Genomic DNA, 9,906 nt, shown 5'->3' with positions numbered 1-9,906 from the left:
TGAATGGTGTCCAAACAGGTCAGTCAGAAAAATATTACATCAAAGAACAATGAGGTGGGGTCACAAGGGGTCAAATATTGCAGATGCTGGGGTCTGTATGAAAAACAAAAAAACAGACACAAAACTTTTTTTTTTGCTGGAAATCACAGCAGGTCCGGCCGCATCTGTGTAGAGAGAACAAGCCAATGTCTGTTTTTGTTTTCATACAGACCCCAGCATCTGCAATATTTGACCCCTTGTGACCCCACCTCATTGTTCTTTGATGTAATGTATTCCTGACTGACCTGTTTGGACACCATTCACACCTTTGATTGCTGTCATTATCTCTCTGCCGAGGTGTGATAAAGGGCAGTTGGAAACATTACCTGTAAACATCTGACATGATTCTCTGACTATATAAGCTGTGTCTTTATGCATTTCTCCACTTCACCTGACGAAGGAGCAGCGCTCCGAATGCTTGTGATTTCAAATAAAGCTGTTGGACTATAACCTGGTGTTGTGTGACTTCTTACATTCATAAAAAGTAGGTCATATCTTACAAATCTAATTGTAATTTTTGAAGAAGTTACAAAGTTGGTGGATGAGGGAAGTCCAGTAGACATTATCAAAAAGCTTTTGATAAGGTACCGCATAAGAGGCTTCTCTATAAGATCGAAGCCTCTAGTATTAGTGGTAATATATTCATAGAAAGTTACAGCACGGAAGGAGGCCATTCGGCCCATCGTGTTCGCGCCGACCAACAAAGAGCTATCCAGCCTAATCCCACTTCCCAGCTCTTGGTCCGTAGCCCTGCAGGTTACAGCATCCCAAGTGCACATCCAAGTACTTTTAAATGTGATTAGGGTTCCTGCCTCCACCACCCTTTCAGGGAGTGAGTTCCAGACCCCCACAACCCTCTGGGTGAAGAAATTTCCCCTCAAATCCCCTCTAAACCTTCCACCAATTACTTTAATCTGTGCCCCCTGGTTTTTGACCCCTCTGCTAAGGGAAACAGGTCCTTTCTATCCACTTTATCTAGGCCCCTCATAATTTTATACACCTCAATAAGGTCTCCCCCTCAGCCTCCTCTGTTCCAAGGAAAACAGAACCAGCCTATCCAGTCTTTCCTCATTGCTAAGATTCTCTACTCCTAGCAACATCCTTGTAAATCTCCTCTGTACCCTCTCTAGTGCAATCACATCTTACGGGAGAGAGCTCTCTCTCTCTCTCTCTCTCTCTCTCTCTCCTCTCTTCTCTCTCTCTCTCTCTCTCTCTCTCTCTTTCTATCTCCGTTTCCCCCCCCCCCCCCCCCCCCCCCCCCGCGCGCGCCATTATTTGTTCCTGGGATGTGGGCATAACTGGCATGGCCAGTATTTATTGCCCATTCTAATTGTCCTCGAGAAGGTGGCAGTGAGCTGCCACCTTGAACCGTTGCAGTCCTTGTGTAGGTACTCCCACAGTGCTGCTCGGGAGGGAGTTCCTGTATTTTTACCTAGCGACGATGAAGGAACGGCAATATATTTCCAAGTCAGGGTGGTGTGTAACTTGGAGGGGAACTTGCAGGTGATGGTGTTCCATGAGCCTGCTGCCCTTGTCCTTCTAGGTGGTAGAGGTCGCGGGTTTGGGAGGTGCTGCCGAAGAAGCCTCGGTGAGTTACTGCAGTGCATCTTGTAGATGGTACACACTGCAGACAAGATGCACCGATGGTGGAGGGAGTGAATGTTTAAGGTGGTGGATGGGGTGCCAATCAAGCGGGCTGCTTTGTCCTGGATGGTGTCGAGCTTCTTGAGTGTTGTTGGAGCTGCACTCATCCAGGCAAGTGGAGAGTATTCTATCACACACCTGACTTGTGCCTTGTAGATGGTGGAAAGGCTTTGGGGAGTCAGGAGGTGAGACACTAGCCGCAGAATACCCAGCCTCTGACCTACTCTTGTAGCCATAATATTTATGTGGCAGGTCCAGTTAAGTTTCTGGTCAATGGTGACCCCCTAGGATGTTGATGGTGGGAGATTCGGCGATGGTAATGACGTTGAATATCAAGGGGCGGCAGTTAGACTCTCGCTTGTTGGAGATAGTCATTGTCTGGCACTTGTGTGGCGCGAATGCTTACTTGCCACTTATCAGCCCAAGCCTGAATGTTGTCCAGGTCTTGCTGCATGTGAGCATGGACTGCTTCATTATCTGAGGTGTTGCAAATGGAACTGTACACTGCAATCATCAGCGAACATCCCACTTCTGACCTTATGATGGAGGAAGGTCATTGATAGCAGCTGTGAAGATGATTGGGCCCAGGACACGGCCCTGAGGAACTCCTGCAGCGATGTTCTGGGGTTTTGATGCTTGACCTCCAACAACCACAACCATCTTCCTTTGTGGTAGTATGACTCCAGCCAGTGGAGAGTTTACCCCTTGATTCCCATTGACTTCAATTTTACTAGGGCTCCTTCATGCTACACTCGGTCAAATGCTGCCTTGATAACAAGGGCAGTCACTCACGCCTCACCTCGAGTTCAGCTCTTTTGTCCATGTTTGGACCAAGGCTGTAATGAGGTCTGGAGCGAGTGTTCTGGTGGAACCCAAACTGAGCATCGGTGAGCGGGTTATTGGTGAGTAAGTGCCGCTTGATAGCACTGTGACGACACCTTCCATCACTTTGCTGATGATTGAGAGTAGACTTATGGGGCAGTAATTGGCCGGATTGGATTTGTCTTGCTTTTTGTGGATAGGACATACCTGGGCGCTTTTCCACATTGTCGAATAGATGACAGTGTTGTAGCTGTACTGGAGCAGCTTGGCTAGAGGCATGACACTGCTGGGATGTTGTCAGGGACCATAGCCTTCTGCTTTATCCAGTGCGCTCAGCCATTTCTTGATATCACGTGAAGCGAATCGAATTGCTGAGACTGGTTTCTGTGATGGTGGGGACCTCCGGAGAAGGCCGATATCATCTACTCTGCACTTCTGGCTGAAGATGGTTGCAAACGCTGTCAGCCTTGTCTTTTGCACTCACGTGCTGGGCTCCGCCATCATTGAGGATGGGGATATTCATGGAGCTTTCCTCCTCCCGATAGTTGTTTACTTGTCCACCACCAATTCACGAGTGGATATGGCAAGACTGCAGAGCTTTGATCTGATCGGTTGATTGTGGGATCGCTTAGCTCTGTCTGTAACATGCTGCTTCCGCTGTTTAGCATGCATGTAGTCCTATGTTGCAGTTTCCCCAGGTTAGCGCCGCATTTTTAGGTACGCTGGTGGTGCTCCTGGCATGCTCTTCCGCACTCTCATTGAACCAGGGTCGGTCCCTTGGCTTGATGTAATGGTAGAGTTAGGGATATGCTGGCCATGAGGTTACAGATTGTGGTGGAATGCAATTCTGCTGCTGCTGATGGCCCACAGCGCCTCATGATTCCAGTTTTGAGCTGCCTAGATCTGTTCTGAATCTGTCCCATTTAGCACTGGTGTAATGCCACACAACATGTTGGAGGGTGTCTCAGTGAGAAAGATGAAACATAGAAACATAGAAGATAGGAGCAGGAGTAGGCCATTCGGCCCTTCGAGACTGCTCCGCCATTCAATGAGATCATGGCTGATCATTCAAATTCAGTACCTGTCCCTGCCTTCTCCCTATATCCCTTGATCCCTTTAAGCCTTAAGAAATATATCTCACTCCTTCTTGAATATATTTAATGAAGTGGCCTCTACTGCCTTCTGTGGCAGAGATTCCACAGGTTCACCACTCTGGGTGAAGAAATTCCTCCTCATTTCAGTCCTAAATGGCTTACCCCTTATCCTTAGACTATGACTCCTGGTTCTGGACTCCCTGGCCATCAGAAACATCCTTCCTGCATCTAGTCTGTCCAGGCCTGACAGAATTTTATAGGTTTCGATGAGATCCCCTCTCAGTCTTCTAAACTCCAGTGAGTATAAGCCCAATCGACACAATCTCTCCTCATACGTCATGCCTGCCATCCCAGGTGTCAGCCTGGTGAATCTTCGCTGCACTCCTTCCATGGCAAGAACGTCCTTCCTCAGATAAAGCGACCAAAACTGCACACAATACTCGAGGTGCGGTCTCACCAAGGCTCTGTAGCAAGACATCCTTGTTCCTGTACTCGAACCGCCTTGCTACGAAGGTCAACATACCATTTGCCGCCTTAACCACCTGCTGCACCTGCATGCTTACCTTCAGCGACTGGTGCACAAGAACACCCAGGTCTCTTTGCACTTCCCCTTCTCCCAATCTATTGCCATTCAAATAATAATCTGCCTTCCTGTTTTTGCCACCAAAGTGGATAACCTCACATTTATCCACATTATGGTGCATTTGCCATGTTTCTGCCCAATCACCTAACCTGTTCAAATCGTACTGGAGTTTCACGACGACCTCCTCACAGCATACCCTCCCACCCAGCTTTGTGTCGTCTGCAAATTTGGAGATATTACATCCAATTCCCTCGTCCAGATCATTAATATATATTGTGAACAGCTGGGTTCCTAGGACCGATCCTTGCGGTACCCCACTAGTCACTGCCTGCCACTCGAAAAACGACCCGTTTATTCCAACTCTTTGCTTTCTGTCCGCCAACCAGTTCTCTATCCAAGTCAATACCTTGCCCCCAATCCCATGTGCCTTAATTTTGCACGCTAATCTCTTATGTGGGACCTTATCGAAAGCCTGAAAGTCCAAATACACCACATCCACTGGTTCTCCCTTATCTATTTTACCAGTTACATCCTCAAAAAATTCCAGTAGATTAGTCAAGCACGATTTACCTTTTGTAAATCCATGTTGACTTTGTCCGATCCTGTCGCTGCTTTCCAAGTGCTCTGCTATCACATCACTCTAGCATTTTCCCCACGACCGATGTCAGGCTTACCAGTCTATAATTCCCCGCTTTTTCTCTACCACCTTTTTTGAATAGTGGGGTAACATTAGCTACCCTCCAATCCATGGGTACTGTTCCAGAGTCTATCGAGTTCTGGAAGATGACCAGCAATGCATCTACTGTCTCTAGGGCCACTTCCTTAAGTACCCTAGGATGTAGATTATCAGGCCCTGGGGATTTATCGGCCTTCAGTCCCATCAATTTTCCTAACACCATTTCCCTACAAATACTGATTTCTTTCAGTTCCACCCTTTCATCAGACCCTATGTTCCCCAGCATCTCTGGGAGGTTATTTGTGTCCTCCTTTGTGAAGACAGAACCAGAATATGTATTTAGTTGGTCTGCCATTTCTTTGTTCCCCATTTATAAATTCTCCTGATTCTGACTGCAAGGGACCTACGCTTGACTTCACCAATCTTTTTCTCTTCACATATCTATAAAAGCTTTTACAGTCAGTTTTTATGTTCCCTGCAAGCTTACTCTCATTCTATTTTCCCTTTCTTAATTAATCCCTTTGTCCTCCTTTGTTGAATCCTAAATTGCTCCCAATCCTTAGGATTATTGCTTTTTCTGGCCAATTTATATGTCCTCTCCTTGGATCTTATGCTATCCCTAATTTCCCTTGTTAGCCACGGTTGCGTCACCTTTTTTGTTTTATTTTTATGCCAAACTGGGATGAACAAATTCTGTAGTTCATCCATTCGGTCTTTGAATGTTTGCCATTGCCTATCCACCGTCAACCCTTTGAGTGCCATTCCCCAATCAATCCTACCCAACTCGCTCCTCAGACCATCGTAGTTTCCTTTCTTTAAATTGAGGACCCTAGTCTCTGAGTCAACTACTTCATTCTCCATCTTAACGAAGAATTCGATCATATGATCGCTCTGACCCAAGGGGCCTCGTACAACAAGATTGCTAATTAATCCTTTCTCGTTACATAATACCCAGTCTAAGATGGCCTGATCTCTGGTTGGTTCCTCGACATATTGGTCCAGGAAACCATCCCGTAAACACTCCAGGAATTCCTCCTCCACAGTATTGTTACTAATTTGGTTGGCCCAATCTATATGTAGATTAAAGTCACCCATGATGACTGCTGTGCCCTTATTGCACGCTTCTTTAATTTCCCTTTTAATGCCATCCCCAACCTCCGCCTTACTGTTTGGAGGTCTATATACTGCTCCCACTAACGTTTTCTTCCCCTTAGTATTTCTCAATTCTACCCATACAGATTCCACCTCATCAGAGCTAATATCCTTCATTACAATTGTGTTAATCCGTTCTTTAACCAGTAATGCTACCACACCTCCCTTTCCTTTTTGCCTGTCTTTCCTGAATATCGAATACCCCTGGATGTTGAGTTCCCAGCCTTGGCCATCCTTGAGCCACGTTTCCGTAATCCCAACCAAATCATATTCGTTTACCTCTATTTGCGCAGCCAATTCATCCACCTTATTACGAATGCTCCTCGCATTAAGACACAAAGCCTTCAGGCTTGTTTTTTTAACGCTCTTAGACCTATTAGAATTATTATTTACTGTGGCCACTTTTGATTTAAACCGTTGATTTCTCTGACTGCCACTTCTGTTTTTCTCCTTCCTATCTTTTGCTTTTATCCTTGTTTCCCTTTCCTTTGTCTCTCTGCTCAGGTTCCCAACCCCCTGCCATTTTAGTTTAAACCCTCCCCCACAGCACTAGCAAACACTCCCCCTAGGACATCGGTTCCAGCCCTGCCCAGGTGCAGACCGTCTGGTTTGAACTGGTCCCACCTCCCCCAGAACCAGTTCCAATGTCCCAGGAACTTGAATCCCTCCCCCTTGCACCATTCCTCTAGCCACGTATTCATCTGAAATATCTTTCTATTTCTACTCTGACTAGCACGTGGCACTGGTAGCAATCCTGAGATTACTACCTTTGAGGTCCTATTTTTTAATTTACCTCCTAACTCCCTATATTCCGCTTTTAGGACCTCATCCTGTTTTTTACCTATATCGTTGGTGCCTACATGCACCACGACAGCTGGCTGTTCACCCTCCCCTTCCAAGAAGTTCTGCAGCCACTCTGAGACATCCTTGACCCTTGCACCAGGGAGGCAACACACCATCCTGGAGTCTCGTTTGCGGCTGCAGAAACGCCTATCTATTCCCCTTACAATAGAATCCCCTATTCCTGCAGCTCTCCCACTCTTTTTCCTCCCGTGCTGTGCAGCAGAGCCACCCCAGGTGCCAGGAAGTTGGCTGCTGCTGCTTTCCTCTGATGAGCCATCCCCCCCCAACAGCACTCAAAGTGGTGTATCTGGTTGAGAGGGGGATGTCCGCAGGGGACCCCTGCACTACCTGCCTGCGCCTAGTACTCTGCCTGTTGGTCACCCATTCCCTTTCTTCCTGTCCAACCTGCACCTGCGGTGTGTCCAACTCTGTAAACGTGCTATTAACGATGTCCTGAGCATCGCGAACGCTCCAGTATGCATCCAATTGCAGCTCCAGTGCCGCAATGCGGTCTGTCAGTAGCTGCAGCTGGATGCACTTCTGCACATGTAGTCCTCGGGGACACAGGAAGTGTCTCTGAGTTCCCACATAGCGCAGGAGGAGCATATCACGTGGCCGGGCTGTCCTGCCATGACTTACCCTTTAATTAATTGAGTTTAAATTAAATCAATCAATCCCACTAATTACACTACAGTTAAATGGTTTACCAACAGACCCCGCTACACCAGAGAGACCTTAGTAACTATATACCACGGAGTTAAAGTTTAAAAAGAAATACTCACCAACCAATCACTTGTCTGCTTCCTGGTGACGTCACACTTCGATTACTTTTTACCTCTCCCCCGCTGCTGAATTGGTAAGCCTCGCCTCTGTGCTCCACTCCCAGGTCCAGCCGCTGTGGTCGGGCCTCGCCGCTCCACTCCCAGGTCCAGCCGCTGTGGTCGGGCCTCGCCTCGCTGCTCCACTCCCAGGTCCAGCCGCTGTGGTCGGGCCTCGCCTCGCTGCTCCACTCCCAGGTCCAGCCGCTGTGGTCGGGCCTCGCCTCGCTGCTCCACTCCCAGGTCCAGCCGCTGTGGTCGGGCCTCGCCTCGCTGCTCCACTCCCAGGTCCAGCCGCTGTGGTCGGGCCTCGCCTCGCTGCTCCACTCCCAGGTCCAGCCGCTGTGGTCGGGCCTCGCCTCGCTGCTCCACTCCCAGGTCCAGCCGCTGTGGTCGGGCCTCGCCTCGCTGCTCCACTCCCAGGTCCAGCCGCTGTGGTCGGGCCTCGCCTCGCTGCTCCACTCCCAGGTCCAGCCGCTGTGGTCGGGCCTCGCCTCACTGCTCCACTCCCAGGTCCAGCCGCTGTGGTCGGGCCTCGCCTCGCTGCTCCACTCCCAGGTCCAGCCGCTGTGGCCGGGCCTCGCCTCGCTGCTCCACTCCCAGGTCCAGCCGCTGTGGCCGGGCCTCGCCTCGCTGCTCCACTCCCAGGTCCAGCCGCTGTGGTCGGGCCTCGCCTCGCTGCTCCACTCCCAGGTCCAGCCGCTGTGGTCGGGCCTCGCCTCGCTGCTCCACTCCCAGGTCCAGCCGCTGTCGTCGGGCCTCGCCTCGCTGCTCCACTCCCAGGTCCAGCCGCTGTGGTCGGGTCGGGCCTCGACTCGCTGCTCCAGGCCCAGCCGCTGTGGTCGGGCCTCGCCTCGCTGCTCCTTTTATAGTCGCCGCGCTCGCTGCTCCACTCCCAGGTCCAGCCGCTGTGGTCGGGCCTCGCCTCGCTGCTCCTTTTATAGTCGCCGCGCTCGCTGCTCCATTCCCAGGTCCAGCCGCTGTGGTCGGGCCTCGCCTCGCTGCTCCACTCCCAGGTCCAGCCGCTGTGGCCGGGCCTCGCTGCTCCTTTTATAGTCGCCGCGCTCGCTGCTCCACTCCCAGGCCCAGCCGCTGTGGTCGGGCCTCGCCTCGCTGCTCCTTTATATGAGATTTCGTCTTCACAAGGACTGTGCGGTGGTCACTGCTACCAATGCTGTCATGGACAGATGCATCTGCGACAGGTGCATTGGTGAGGACGAGGTTAAGTAGGTTTTTCCCTCTTGGTTTTCTTACCATCTGTCGTAGCCCTAGTCTGGCAGCTATGTCCTCGGCCAGCTCTCTTAGTAGTGGTGCTACCTAGCCACTCTTGGCGATGGACATTGAAGTCCCCCACCCAGAGTATATTCTGTGCCCTTGCTACCCTCAGTGCTTCTTCCAAGTGGTGTTCAACATAGAGGAGTACTGATTCATCAGCTGAGGGATGGCGATAGGTGGTAATCAGCAGGGGGTTTCCTTGCCCATGCTTGACCTGAAGCCATGAGACTTCATGGGGTCCGGAGTCAATGTTGAGGACTCCCAGGGCCACTCCCTCCCAAATGTATTCCGTTGCCGCCAGCTCTGGTGGGTCTGTCCTGCCAGTGGGACGGCATATCCAGGGATAGTGATGGACGAATCAGGGACATTGGCTGAGAGGTATGATTCTGTGATTATGACTATATGAGGCTGTTGCTTGACTCGTCTGTGGGACAGCTCTCCCAATTTTGGCACAAGTCCCCAGATGTTGGTGAGGAGGACTTTGCAGGATCGCCTTTGCTGGGTGTGCCGTTGTTGTGTCCGAAGCTGGTGCCGAGGTCGATGCCAGGTGGTCCATTCTTGTTCTTGTTTTTTGCAGTGGTTGTGTAGAACTGAGTGGCTTGCTAGACCATTTCAGAGGGCAGTTAAGAGTCAACCACATTGCTGTGGGTCTGGAGTCAGACCAGGTAAGGACGGCAGATTTCCTTCCCTCAAGGACATTTGTGAACCAGATGGGTTTTTACGACTATCAGATAGTTTCATGGCCACCATTACTGATACTGGCTTTTTATTCCAGATTTATTTAAATAACTTCCCCCGCCTGCGTCCTCTTCCCCGCCGCCCCCCCTGCCCAAATACTAGGCCCAGGCTGTTGGTGGATGCTCGGGTAATAAGTACAAACTGTTATGACGATATTAAAGAGACAACACAATTTAATGAATACATTTTACCATGTAAATGTGACATTTATAAGTTCTTTGA

The sequence above is a fragment of the Somniosus microcephalus genome, chromosome 16 (assembly GCF_052327205.1).
Source record: "Somniosus microcephalus isolate GS21.2 chromosome 16, FLI_Smic_1.0, whole genome shotgun sequence".
Lineage (NCBI taxonomy): Eukaryota > Metazoa > Chordata > Chondrichthyes > Squaliformes > Somniosidae > Somniosus > Somniosus microcephalus.
The sequence above is the reverse complement of the archived record's forward strand: the minus strand, read 5'-3'. Positions refer to the sequence as shown.